This window comes from Haliotis rubra, unplaced genomic scaffold (genome assembly GCF_003918875.1).
Source record: "Haliotis rubra isolate DU_JTF1 unplaced genomic scaffold, ASM391887v1 Scf204, whole genome shotgun sequence".
NCBI lineage: Eukaryota > Metazoa > Mollusca > Gastropoda > Lepetellida > Haliotidae > Haliotis > Haliotis rubra.
The window spans coordinates 1,367,923-1,382,674 of NW_025766048.1; the positions used below are offsets into that span (position 1 = coordinate 1,367,923).

The following is a 14,752-nucleotide window of genomic DNA, read 5'->3' on the forward strand; positions in this document are numbered from 1 at the left end:
TGTCGCTGCACTCTGTGACCTCAGACTGGGTTCACCCAGATGACATGGCGCCATTTGTACAGTGACAGGGACGTCACACTGCTGGTGACGTCACAGGTATACACTGAGGTGCCCGGCCGCCTTTCAGCCAGATAAATGACAAAGAGCGGCGCAATGCTGGCATCGTGCCATACAGCACAAACAGTATTTGTCAAATACCATGTGTTGGGAATGTTTAACAAGGGAAGGATGGACATCTGTAGCTGATTACTACTGAGATTTAACCGTTTTGGTGCCACAGGGAAATGTACCCTTTCTGAAGTGACAAAACACACACTATACAAAATCAAACACATGACAATCATCACCCAAAACATCTCATATTTGTTAACCCTGGATGCCAGAATGACAAACACTTCCCCCACTTCTCTGTTTCCTGACCTAACATATTGTTTTTAGGTAAAGTACAATTAAAGTAAAGCTATGATTACAAAATTGGCACGGTTCCCACGACCGAAAGCTATGATTACACAATGTGTAATTACACAATGTGTAATCATAGCTTTCGGTCGTGGGAACCGTGCCAATTAACACCTATCAGAGGGGTACACAAAGCCCGCAGTCTAGACTACCAGTTGTCCGACTTCCGTTTTTGTGAAAGTCGCGGTAGCTGAATAGGTTAGGCTGACTTTGTGTGCTGGCGATTAGGTGCCTGACTCTGAGGGTGTGAGTTCGAATCCCAGATGGGACTCAACTCAAAAAGTACTAGAATTTGTACTTTACTAAGAAAGTGTAATCCCAAATATAACATATGTTATGGTCATGAGATGCCAATTACATCACAAATATTTAACACTCAGCTCTAACCACACACCTCCTTGAATTCCTCATACATTTTACAATCAATAATGCCTGATGGTTTTTGTTACTAGTTCAAATAGTTAATGATATCTAGCCCCTGGATGTCGAGTTGTCTGACACAGTCTTTCAAAGTGAACGTTTTGCGAGGAATGATCTGACAACGTTATGCATTCAGTATATATTGTGGCTTGACATAACATAAAACATAATCCCAACTGAAGTTAGAATCCTTAATAAGTGCATAAATAACTCACTCACTCACTCACATTATCAACCACTGATTTGTGGAAGCTATATTATTACACTTTGATTTAGATACAAGGCCTCTGACACAGGGTATCATGGATAAATATAAACCTTACTGAAGATAAAAACCCTTTATGTGTGTACAACTCACTCAAAATATATCAAACGCTAGTTTGTGGAAGCTAGATTTAATTACAGAGGATCGTGATATTGTTACTCTTAGTGTACATAAAAGGTCACTCACTGACCACAGGGCATCGCATATAAGACAACTCACTCACACCATCAACCACTGGTTTATCAAAGACGGATTTGATCACCGATATTGGTGCAGTTTGAGGGAAATACAAATCCTCTTACTGCCAACAGGGTGTCATGGATAAAATATACACCCCATTAAAGCTCAATCACACTTTCAACCACTTGTTTGTAGAAGTTCAATCAGTTCCAGTAACCACTGGTTTGTAATAGCTCAATCTGTCTATCAACCAACTAATTTGTGGAAGTTCTATTTGGAGTGGCTTGGTCACACTTTCAACCCTTGGCTTGTCATTCTATCACTCACCGTGTGAAGTACTTGGGTTTCCGCTCATTCCCGGGTCTGCACAGAGACAATGAACGGTGTTTTTAGCACATTTTTCTAACGCTTCTTTCAACAAAAATGAAGCGTACTAGCAATTTTCCAACAAATTGAATTAACAGTGACAGAGGATGCTGTGGTCGGTAAGCTCACTCACTCACTCACTCACTCACTCACTCACTCACTCTGTCAAAGACTGGTTTGTCAAAGCCGATATTATTGCACTTTGATGGCGATACAAACAGAATAACATAGATAACATTTAAACATTACTGAAGTGTACAACTCACTCACTGACACTGGTTTGTCGAAGCTAGATTTAATTACCGATTTCATTGCACTTTGATGGAGATAAATCAACTGACTACGTGACAGAAACCGAGTTTTCACCAAGTTCTCAAAGCGACGTGTATGTACAAGCACAAAGAAAGGGCGATAACTCCGCTTTGCTTCAAACTGAGCCATTTATGTGAGGCGGTAATACTTTTTGTTATTCTGACAAATACAAATAGATAGTGAGTGAGTGAGTGAGTGAGAGAGTGAGTGAGTTTAGTTTTACGCCGCACTCAGCAAGATTCCAGCTATATGGCGGCGGTCTGTAAATAATCGAGTCCGGACCAGACAAAGCAGGGATCAACATCATGAACATCGATCTACACTATTGGGATACGATGACGTATCAACCCAGTCAGCGAGCCTGACCACCTGATCCCGTTAGTCGCCTCTTACGACAAGCATGGGTTGCTGAAGATCAATTATAACCCGGACCTTCACGGGTGATTCAAATAAATAGATGACCCTATCTGAAATTCAAATTCAGTGGTTCTATTTCACTGCATTTACTTGTATGTGTAATGTAGAGAGTTCTGCTGTTACACTTAAGTGTAAAAAACAAGTAAATGTAAGATATACAACGAAATGTATTTGCTTAACTTCAGCAATGGCATTTGTGCCACATCTGGTTGGATGGTACTAGCACACGTTTCTCAAGTTTGGATGCTCTGTAACAAGGGGTCTGCACTCTTCAAACCATCTGTAAAACCCAGACAGGCACCCTGTTGGGGGGTGTCTTAGCCTTTGCTGAAATGCATGAATACATCTGATATTTGTGCCATATCTGGTTGGATGGTTCCAGTACATGTTTCTCAAGTTTGGATGCTGTTTACCAACAGGTGTGCACTCTCCAAACCATCTGTAAAGATACATTTTCGGCCATTTTGTCCATATTTCGTACATTCTGTGTTTGAACCGCAAACAGGCTCATTGCTCTCTGTGCCGTTGCGTTTCCTGTAATGTGATACATGTGATATCTGACAGGGCGTCGTGGATGAATCATAAATCTTTCTGAAGATAGAACCCCAAACAAGTGGACAGCTCACTCACTTACTCATTCACTCTATCAACCACTGGTCTGTGGAAGCTAGATTGAATTACCGAGTTTGTTCCTCTTCATTATAGAGACAAGGCCACTTCCTGCCGACACGGTGTCGAATATAAAGCTGAAGATAGAACCCTTATCAAGTGGACAACTCCTCCCTCCCTCCATCCATCCATCCATCCATCCATCCATTCATCTATCTATCTATCTATCTATCTATCTATCAGTCTATCTCTCTATCTAACTAACTACAATGCTGTGTATGAAAATTGATTTTGATACCTTTACAATCAGTTGTCATGTACTCGTACATTGTTGCTTGTGATACATTGTTTTACTTATGTACATGTATATGAATATAGAAAACCGTTATGCCTTCTTTAATGTGTGTGATACTTGGCGAAATAATGTAATTCAAAAGAAATTAAATGCAGGAATATTTTAAATACGTCAGCAAGTACCAATTTATGCCAAAATGATACCCTAGTTCATAAGTCACAGGCTTTGGTATTGCGGCATTTATACCATCTGAACATGATGTGGGGACTTCACCATTAGCAGAACATCACGAGACATACTTAAGGGACAGGGACAGGACTTACCCGGGCAACTTTCATCGCCTTGTCTTTGTTTCGCATTTTACGAGGGATTGACTTGTACAAGTCTCCAAGACAGTAACTAATAGCTTTGGCAGTAATCTTTAAGGATAAAATAAATAATCAGAACATGCTGTGCTATTTAGGACTGGCATCCTTAGATGCATTGTCCACGTATCTAGACTTGACTAGTAAAAGGTAGAATTGCACGCAGTACACTGCCTTGGAGCAAGGCTAAGGGAGGATAGTGGAGACTGGTTGTTTTCTGGCCTTGATATCAATAACAAAATTATTTTTAACTGCTTCAGCAGGGGCATGATTTACCCGGGCGACTTTCATCGCCTTGTCTTTGTTTCGCCTAATACGAGAGATTACACTTGCACAAATCTCTTATACAATGGTAATTAGCTTTCGCATTGTAATAGTCTTTTAGAATAATATCAATAATCAGAACATGTTGTCACTATTAAAGACTGGAATCCTTAGATGAAGTGAACGTTTATCGAGATTTGCCTGTTGGAAAGGTAGAATTACATGCACTATAGAGCCTTGGAGCAAGGCTAACGACGGATAGTGAAGACTCTCTGGCGTTGATAGGCTATATTGACTGTGTACACCACATTTTGTACAGTAGTCCAAGAGTTCAAAGTCACTTTTGTATTTTTTGTTATTTGTGGAAGGTGAACATCTAAAGGTTTATTTGAAAGCTTAATATAAACTGTTAGATACTGCCCAAATTCTAAAGAGACTGATGAAATATCAAATGGAAACCGAGTTTCCATAATGTTCCGCAAACAAAACAGACGGAGAGGTATATGACACGAAAGAAAGGGGTATAACTCCGTCAGGCCTCAAACTGAGTCATTTATGTGTGGCGGTAACACTGTTAATATAAGTAATAAATAGATGACCCTATCCTTAAATTCAGTCGGACCATTTCACTGCATCCACCTCTAAATGTAGTTGATCTGGCTTGCTTAGGAAATTTTGAGACTTCTCGTGCTACAGTCTTGTTAACTCAAATTCTCAAATTTACAGACATCTATTCGTCTATTCGTAGCATGCATTTGCTCAATACTTTAAAAAATTGCATGGAAAGGGTGTCGTAGCAAGAAATTGCCAATTATAAATAGATCCAATACAGTAATGAGATATGTTTATACGAAATTGTCAAAGTTTCTGTGCAGCGTGACGCCATGACTGACACAAAATCACACAGAACAACAAGGGTAATTATCGACATTTCTGGCTTCTTCTCTTACGTACATTGAAAACGATAAAAACATAAAATAATACACAGCTAGTCAGAATCATTATGATTTCTTACATCCCATATTTATATACAAACGATACCTGACTCAAGGGAAGGGTACTCACAAAATGTATGGATTTTCTAAAATCCTTGTAGTTATTTGCCCTGGTATCTGGTTACTGTTTTGTAAATAGATTCCTTACTGCATTTCTGTCATTTTGAGAATATTGGTCTGAAGACAAAACAGCTGGAACAGATCGCGTAAACGCACCATGCTTCGTGGCTCACCGAGAAGCATGACTTTTCACGTGCAGTCAGACCACGTGCTCTTGACCACGTGGGAAACGGCCGAATCGGTCAGTTGTGTACAGGTTAGGCTTGGGTTAAGCCTAATTGAGTTTAGACGTCAGTTGAGTTCAGGTTTCCCTTGAGTTCGGTTGTTTCTTGAGTTGGGTGACAGCTCGTCAAAGTAGGATTTAGATAGTCTGATAGAAAGAATGTATTAGTGCATCGAAATAGAAGTTCCATATAGCTAGCTGCTATAGAGCTAGATACTGTATATAGTAGACTTACGCTGCAATAGAGCCAGATAGTGTAGATAATAGAATTTAAGGTATCACATTAAGTTTCTTGCCTCATTAACATTTGTTATAAGAGATTCACGTTTAGTTCCCCATTTGTATTTCATCAGTTTAATCAAGAGAGTCACGTTTAGTTCCCCAAATAGCATATTTCGGTACTTTAATTTTAGTTAGTTTAGTTTTCAATTCCACTGCGCAACAAATATCTTAATGATATCATCAAGTAAAAACCCTTCCGCCCTCACCATGGTTTGTATGGTGGAGACTCAAACCCGGCACATAACAGGCGAGATGGTGAAGCGGCCGGTTGGGGGAGACACTAACACTTAAAACAGCTAGTGTTTCTATAAACATATGGGGGTCCGCTAATCGTGGGTTCGAATCCTAGGTGACTCTTGGTCCCCATCATCTCGGATATCATTAAAAGGGCTAAAGTGTTGGTTGACACATAATAATAATAATAATGGATATTTTTAGAGCGCCATTTTCCACCCACTGATACATGCTCAAGGCGCTACATAAAAGCATACATACAATGCATACAGAGGATAAAATAGTAAAATACGTATACATTGAAATTGGTGACAGAAAGATTGATTTTAGGGATAGGCTTTGGAAAAAAAGAAAGTCTTCAACTTAATTTTGAAAGTTCCAATGTGGGAGACTGCTTTATGTGGAGAGGGAGAGAATTCCACAGAGTAGGACCAGCGTACTGGAAAGACCACTTGCCAAAGGAAAAAAGGAGAACTTTGGGAATGGAGAGAAGACATTGGTCTTGAGATCTGAGAGTTCTGGTAGGGGAGTACACAGTGAGAAGTTTAGCGAGATATCAAGGAGCATATGTCATCGGTTCCCAATTGCGCAGATCGATGCTCATGCTGTTGATCACTTGATTATCTGGTATAGACCACCGCAATATTGCTGGAATATTGCTGAGTGCTCACTCTCTCTCTTTCTCTCTCTCTCTGAGTACACACGCGCGCGCACACGCACACACATACATAAATGTGAGAAACAATTTCAGCAAATGGTTTCGATGACGAACAGGATCTAACAGAAGCGTCATTGAGCACAGGCGCAGTGCAACACTATATATCCTCCTGTATATGTACAGTCGTATATTTCCTCCAGACATTCTTCACCAGTGGCGTTTAATATGAACGGTTATAGGTGAAATGCGTTATGTTTTCAGACTATTCCTGAATAAATTCAAGGAGGAAATATACCAACACACTTACGGTGATTTTACCAGAGTTTTAAAAGTTTTTAAATGCAATTATGCACAATTCTAACAGAGGGCATTTTGGGGGCAAAATCTGTAGAAATCTGCGAATCTCTTAGACTGGTTCCCATCTAGGACAGACTGGAACTTTGTTGGTTCTCGGCTACCACAGTGCGCTGTATTATCGTATATTGCAATATGAGAGACGGGACCCAGCTTTGGACGATTGAGTGCAGCGACACCAAGCGGAGGATCCAGTCTGCGATTAAAAATGGCCACCACGCAAGAAGATTTTGGAGATTTCTTGCCCAATGATGATTCGGTCATGTGCGACAAATACCAAGTGTCAGGCAAGAGAGACCGATGCAGTTTGTGCATTAGGTAGTGTACCATCATAGTCTAACGATTTAGATTGATAAGAATGTTTAACACCGGTTTCTGCAAGAGTTGAATTATGAGCTGACAGTGACAGGCTGATATGGCACTGTTGTCTTCCTTAGAGTGAGAAGTGAGCTCACAAGAGAAGACGTATTTTTGATAAGTGGGTAATCACAGTTCTTGCTGTATATATAAACTTGAACATTGTGCTGTATGGACTCGAGTTGTAATTTTCTATCAATTGTCTGTTCGTGTTTTGGTACCCGACGGTGTCGATAGTTGCAGGTGACATGTGTTTCGCCCTGTCACCTGTTTTCGTGAGTATCCTATCTCGTGGTACTTTTTTCACAGGTTTCGCTGCCTGGGATGTGAGGGTGAGGCTTATATCAGGTAAGGCTAGGTTATCCAACCCTTATCATTATCCGTAAGACCCTTTCTCTTATCAAACAGCTCTGGGCCAAGAATACTTACCCACTTGCCGCATGGGTACCTGGCTGGCTAGGCTGCCTGGATAACGCCCGTACAGGTACAGACCTAGACTTTGTTGAAGATGACATTATTGAATGCACAGAAGGTGGAGAAAGCTCAATGTGGGATTTTCTTATAGACTATTTTAACATTAAGAGATTTTCTACTGATAAAATTGTAAATAAGTTTGGGAAGTGCCTTCTCAATTTGTGCTCTGTATTAAATATCCACATAATGAATGGTCGATGTGGATCGGATGCTGAAGTAGGTGATTCTACTTATATTGGTGCTAATGGCACGAGTTTAGTAGACTATGCTATAGCGTCGTCATCACTGTTTGACAGTGTTCGTGACTTTTCAATCCCGTCCCGCACAGAATCTGACCATCTACCTCTTACTTTGTGTTTACGTGCGCTTCACTCATATGGGTACCCCCAATACAATGAAAAGAAATCCTTTAGATTTATTTGGGAACAGGATAAATTAGACCACTTTAGACAAAATATTCTTTCAGACAATGTACAAGGACTACTTAGTGAGTCTCTGGATTCAGCATTTACTGATATCGATAGAAGTGTTGATTTGATAACTGAAGCTCTTTGCATAGCTGCTAGCGACATGAAAAAAATAAATCACACCAGTAGACAATATGAAAATCCATGGCACGATACTGAATGCAGGAAACTTAAAAAAGAAAGATGTAGATATTTAAACAAATTTAGGAAATCGAAAGACGCAGACACTTTAGAAAAATATCACAGCAGTAGGAATGCATACCATGCACTTTGTAGACAAAAGCGAAACGAATATTTTAAGGTAAAACAACAAAAATTAGAGAATTGTATAAATGATTCAAAAACATTCTGGTCTATGCTGAAACAAATAAACGGACAAGCGTATTCGCGAAATAATATACAAATTGAAGATTGGTACAATTATTTCAGTGACCTGTTCTCCCACTCGGATAATGACAGTGCATTACATGACCAGTCTGACACAGAAGTGAACAATTCTGATTGTTCTGATTTTAGTCCAAGCTTCGTAGAAGATATTCTTGACTCACCAATTACTAAGGAGGAAATACTTCATAGTATCACAAACTTAAAAGCTAATAAATCTTATAGACTCTACCATCTCTGAATTTTTTTAAACACTCTACAGATTTACTATTGCCACTCTTAGAACTGATATTTAATATCATCTTGGAAAAGGGATACTTACCAAAATCCTGGTCCACTGGCATAATACAGACAGACAGACAGACAGACAGACAGGTTTTATTCAGTAATGTAGGCACAGTGGCCCATAGTACAGTTGAATTTTCATTTTAACAAATATTGGTCACGTGACACGAAATTATGGTTTTACATGTGATTTAAGGATGGACATCAAATGTTTTATGAAAATGGCAGCTGATTTAATAGTGTCATCGTTATTAGAATTAAGTATTTTATATATCGTTTGTGGGGCATCATTAAAGCATTTTAGATACTTCTTTCGGCCAGCAGAGAATGCCTCACAGTCTAATAATAAGTGACGTTCGTCTTCAGTTTTACCAGAAGAACAATGAGAACATGATAAATCTTCCAATGTATTTTTATCTTTTTCTATAACGCTGTATTTTAAAGGCATGTAGAGAGATTCTAAATTTACAAAAATTTCTTAAAAGGGACTTATCATTAAGGACCCTAATATATTTTTCAGGTCCGAACATCGATTTAAATTGTGAATAATGACTTAGAAAACTCGATGAATTTACTGATGCGTGCCAATTCTGAATATATATATCTTTTATTCGTTGCTTAAAAGTTAACAAAAACATTTTTATATCACCAACATCCTGCTTAAACCAAACATAAGAAAACCCGCTTGAAAATAACACATTTCGGACACCAGAAGCCCAAGAATACTTTCCACGTTTGTCTAGGGATAATAATAATTGATAGCTTTGATAGGGGTAGCGATAATCAGGCATTCTTATAAGTTTAATCCAGTATCTGATAGCTCTCATTTGACTCTCAATATGCATGCTATAGCGGCCTGTATCGCCAAGTACGGCTTTGTTGGAAGCAAATTTACCTACAGTAAGAAATCTTTAAAATATGATGCATGCACATTTTCTATAGCTTCGAAATAGTTTACTCCCAAATTTCAGATCCATATAACAATATTGGTGCTATTTTAGTGTCAAAAGTAAGCAAGCTGAGTCAAATGAAATAAACTTATTAGCCTTAAACAGTTTAAAAATAGGAAATAATGCCTTCTTAGCTTGTGCTGCAAGGGTTTTAGATGCCATGGACCAATTTAATCGGCTGGAAAATAGAAGACCCAAATATTTATAATATGAAACAACATTAATACTTTTGCCACGGAATAACCATTTTTCAGAATGTGCCACTATACCCCCATTTCTAAAGACAACTATGTTAGATTTTTCCATATTCAACTCTAGTCCCCATGTGTCACAAAATGTTTGAAGAATATTTATCTGTCTCTGCAGTCCGTTTACCATGAATGAAAACGTAACAATATCATCTGCAAAGAGAAGCAAAAGTAAATCTTTGATTTGGGGAGTAAATAAATATTCCATTATTACACGATTTATACATATCATCTACAAGTTCATTAATAAAGAAGATGAAGAGTACGGGGCTTATTACACAACCTTGTCGCACACCAACGGAAGTGTTAAACGATTCAGTGTTGCCAGAATTAGTTCTAACACAGGCTGCAACAGAGTCATACATGCTTCTTAAAATATTATACATTTTGCCATGGCATCCTTTGGTATGTAACATAAATAGCAATTTCTTACGGTCAACAAAATCAAAGGCTTTCTTAAAGTCGATGAAAGCGCAATAGAATCTCCCTTTGGTCTGCAGAGGTACTTTGTACATAATGACTGTAATATAAATAAATTATCAGTTGTACTATAATCGGATCTAAAACCAGCTTGAGCCTCGTCAAGTAGCTCGTTTAGATCAACCCAGGCGCGTAAACGCTTTTCTAATATATTAGCAAATAATTTTCCAGAAATGTTTAGAAGAGATATTCCACGATAGTTGCATGGTTCTGATACACTCCCAGACTTGAATAAAGGGACAATCATACCTATATTCCATACCGATGGGAATTTACCACTATCAAGAACTACATTAAATAAATCTTTCAAATATGACACTAAAGAAGTAAAAGTAGATTTGTAAAATGAGGGAGGGATACCGTCATGCCCCGCTGCCTTATTCCATTTCAATTCATTTATAGATTTTATTACCTCATCTTCGGTAATTGGAGTTGACAAAACATCATGCGAGAATGAAAGCTCTTCACACTCATCACAGTTATGCGTTGAGACAAAATCATACACTGATTTATCAAAATCTGAAAGCAGTTTCGTATCTCTACAGGAAAGGAGACCTTTGAAGTAATGATACCATTGGTACGGAGAAATATTATCTGTGAGAACCGTTTTCTGAAGATGGCGTTTTAACGTGCTCCAAAATATCTTACAGTCAGGATTTCTTGCTGCTATTTTAATATCATCTGCAGCTTTGGCTAAATAATTATCTTTTTTTTTAATTGGCAACATTTTTTAAAATTGTGTTTTGCATTCAAATAAGAATCGAGGTTAGAATCGCACTTATGCTTTCTGAAATAGTTTAAAAGTCTGTATTTTTCGGACTTAAGTTTGCCGCATTCTTGATCAAACCAAGGAGGTTGGCGCGATTGACGGTGATAGGGTATAGTTCCTATACATAAGAACGGAGACGTAAACAATCCTGAAAATTATAGGGGGCATAACGTTATTAAGCATATTTAGCAAAATATTTATATCTACCATAAATAAGAGGTTAGTTAAATGGGTAGATACTCTAGACAAGATAACAGAATCACAAACTGGCTTTAGGAAGGGATACACTACTATTGATAACATATTTGTTTTACATTCTATTATTCAGAAATATCTTAATCAAAAGGGACAAAAATTCTATGCCTTATTTGTAGATTTTTCCAAGGCGTTCGATTCAATAAACAGGAACAAACTATGGAATCTCTTAGACAAGCATGGTGTCAGTCGCAAAATGGGAAAATTACTGCGGAGCATATATGCACATGTGAAAATTTGTGTAAGGAGTAATAATGAATTATCAGATACATTTCCGAGCCAATTAGGAGTCAGACAAGGCTGTATATTAAGCCCTTTTCTATTTACATTTTTCATAAATGAACTAGCAACCCAAATCCAAGAAAACTGTTCAAACGGTATCCAATTACATCCAGATATAATGCAAATATTCCTGTTACTATTTGCCGATGACATCATATTGTTTTCAAGCACAATTAAAGGCCTACAAAGAGAAATTATTGAACTAGAGAATTATTGTGATAAATGGAAACTAACTGTAAACCAGCCTAAAACAAAGATAGTTGTTTTTAAAAATGGAGGTAAGCTAGCCAATAATGAAAAATGGTTCTTCAAGGGAAATAGACTGGAAACAACCACTTCGTATAAATACTTAGGCGTGCATTTTACCAATCATCTTTCATGGGCAGTACACACATCACAGGCAGCTATACAAGCCAAGAAAATATTAATAGGTATAATAAAATATATGCATATTTTAGGCGACTTGTCTTACAAGTCTTTTTTCAAAATATTTGACGCCAAAATATACCCAATTTTGTTATATGGTGCAGAAGTATGGGTTTTAAAACTTTTGATGTCATAGAAAAAGTCAATTTGTATGCATGCAAGAAATTTCTGGGCGTAAAACAGCCACGTCAACTTGTATGGTCTACGGAGAATGTGGAAGATATCCATTGTACATAGAATCAAATGTAAAATTATTAGATATTGGTTGAAATTATTAACAATGCCCCTCACACAGATTGCCAAGAAAATGTTATGAAATGATGATACTATATGATAGCCATGGGAAACGTAATTGGGTAACAGACATAAAACAGCAGTTATTATCATCTATCGGCTTCGGCAATGCCTGGCATGAACAATTTGTAGAATCTCATTCTCACTTTGTCTGTACAGTTAAACAAAGACTTAAAGATATATTCCTTCAAAATTGGTTAACTAGTCTCTCATTATCTAATAAATGTTTTTTACTACAAAATGATAAAAGATTCCATATATGCAGAACATTATCTTTCAGTCTTGACCATAAGGAAATATAAATCTTCATTGGCGAGTTTCCGCTGCTCCGCGCATGATTTATATGTTGAAACTGGGAGATACCAAGGTATTGAGAAAGAAAGTAGAATCTGCCAAATGTGCAACTTACACGAGGTCGAAGATGAGTTTCACTTTTTATGTGTTTGCCCAGCATACTTAGCGTTAAGAAATAGATATATAAAGAAATATTATTATGTACATCCTGAAATGCATAAGTTTATATCATTGATGAATAATTCCAGTAAAACACATATAGAAAGATTGTCCATATATATCCATAAAGCTTCTATTCTCCGAAAGAATGCTCTACTACCCGCACATGATTAAACAATGTACTACAGGCCTGTGGCCTTTCAGTATGAAATAAAGATAGATTGACCTGATTGGCTAGGCAGTGACTAGCCAGGTAACTCATTCAGGTAAGTCATGGGTAGGTGACCCACACCTTGGCTGGTTAGGTAGGTGACTCTCTCATTGGCTGGCTGGGTAGGTGATTCACTGGGTTAATGGTTAATTCTGATATGTAGTTTGAGTATAATAATGTACAATTAGGATTGAGAGTTCAGGCAAATCGGTGCAGGGTTGAAGGATATCTTTCCCTGTCTGAAACAAATGCAGCTGTGCAACGTTACCCCATGTAGGACAAGAAAATATTTGCTTTACACTTGTTTCAGGTCCTGCCTAATCTAAACAGTTGGACACAAAGCTAAAGAGATGCACAAATGCAGTACCAGGCAGTCAGCCACCCAGTGCCATCCAACCTTGATTTTTAACCAGTGAGAACCCTTCAGCACGAACCTGGGTAACTGTGTGACAGGGCACATGCATTGCATGTGCATGGGTTACACTGCTGGTGTGGTTTAGGGGTGTGTTAACTCTTTAGTACTCAACCTTGTGACTAACTAAGGTAGCTAGGTGACAGGGCACATGTATTGCAGGTGCATGGGTTAAACTGCTGGTGAGGTTTAGGGAATGGGTTAACTCTTTAGTACTCAAGCTAGTGACTAACTAAGGTAGCAAGGTGACAGGGCACATGTATTGCACGTGCATGGGTTAAACTGCTGGTGAGGTTTAGGGAATGGGTTAACTCTTTGGTACTCAAGCTAGTGACTATCCTAGGTAGCTAGGTGACAGGGCACATGTATTGCATGTGCATGGGTTAAACTGCTGGTGAGGTTTAGGGAATGGGTTAACTCTTTAGTACTCAACCAGTGACTAACTAAGGTAGCTAGGTGACAGGGCACATGTATTGCACGTGCATGGGTTAAACTGCTGGTGTGGTTTAGGGAATGGGTTAACTCTTTAGTACTCAAGCTAGTGACTAACTAAGGTAGCTAGGTGACAGGGCACATGTATTGCATGTGCATGGGTTAAACTGCTGGTGAGGTTTCGGGAATGGGTTAACTCTTTAGTACTCAACCTTGTGACTAACTAAGGTAGCTAGGTGACAGGGCACATGTATTGCACGTGCATGGGTTAAACTGCTGGTGAGGTTTGGGGAATGGGTTAACTCTTTAGTACTCAACCTAGTGCCTAACTAAGGTAGCTAGGTGACAGGGCACATGTATTGCAGGTGCATGGGTTAAACTGCTGGTGAGGTTTAGGGAATGGGTTAACTCTTTAGTATTCAAGCTAGTGACTAACTAAGGTAGCAAGGTGACAGGGCACATGTATTGCACGTGCATGGGTTAAACTGCTGGTGAGGTTTAGGGAATGGGTTAACTCTTTAGTACTCAAGCTAGTGACTATCCTAGGTAGCTAGGTGACAGGGCACATGTATTGCATGTGCATGGGTTAAACTGCTGGTGTGGTTTAGGGAATGGGTTAACTCTTTAGTACTCAACCAGTGACTAACTAAGGTAGCTAGGTGACAGGGCACATGTATTGCATGTGCATGGGTTAAACTGCTGGTGTGGTTTAGGGAATGGGTTAACTCTTTAGTACTCAAGCTAGTGACTAACTAAGGTAGCTAGGTGACAGGGCACATGTATTGCACGTGCATGGGTTAAACTGCAGGTGAGGT

General features: G+C 38.6%; 1 protein-coding gene and 1 long non-coding RNA gene across 12 annotated transcripts in view; both read left to right on the forward strand.

Moving 5' to 3' along the window:
• Positions 1–14,752, forward strand: part of LOC124275922 (ankyrin repeat domain-containing protein 2-like) — a 74,965-nt gene that overhangs the window by 9,524 nt on the left and 50,689 nt on the right. The window lies entirely within an intron of this gene.
• On the forward strand, positions 7,018–13,489 carry LOC124275930. Its single transcript, XR_006898383.1, has 3 exons — positions 7,018–7,076; positions 7,425–7,463; positions 13,404–13,489. It is a non-coding gene; the product is annotated as an uncharacterized LOC124275930 (long non-coding RNA).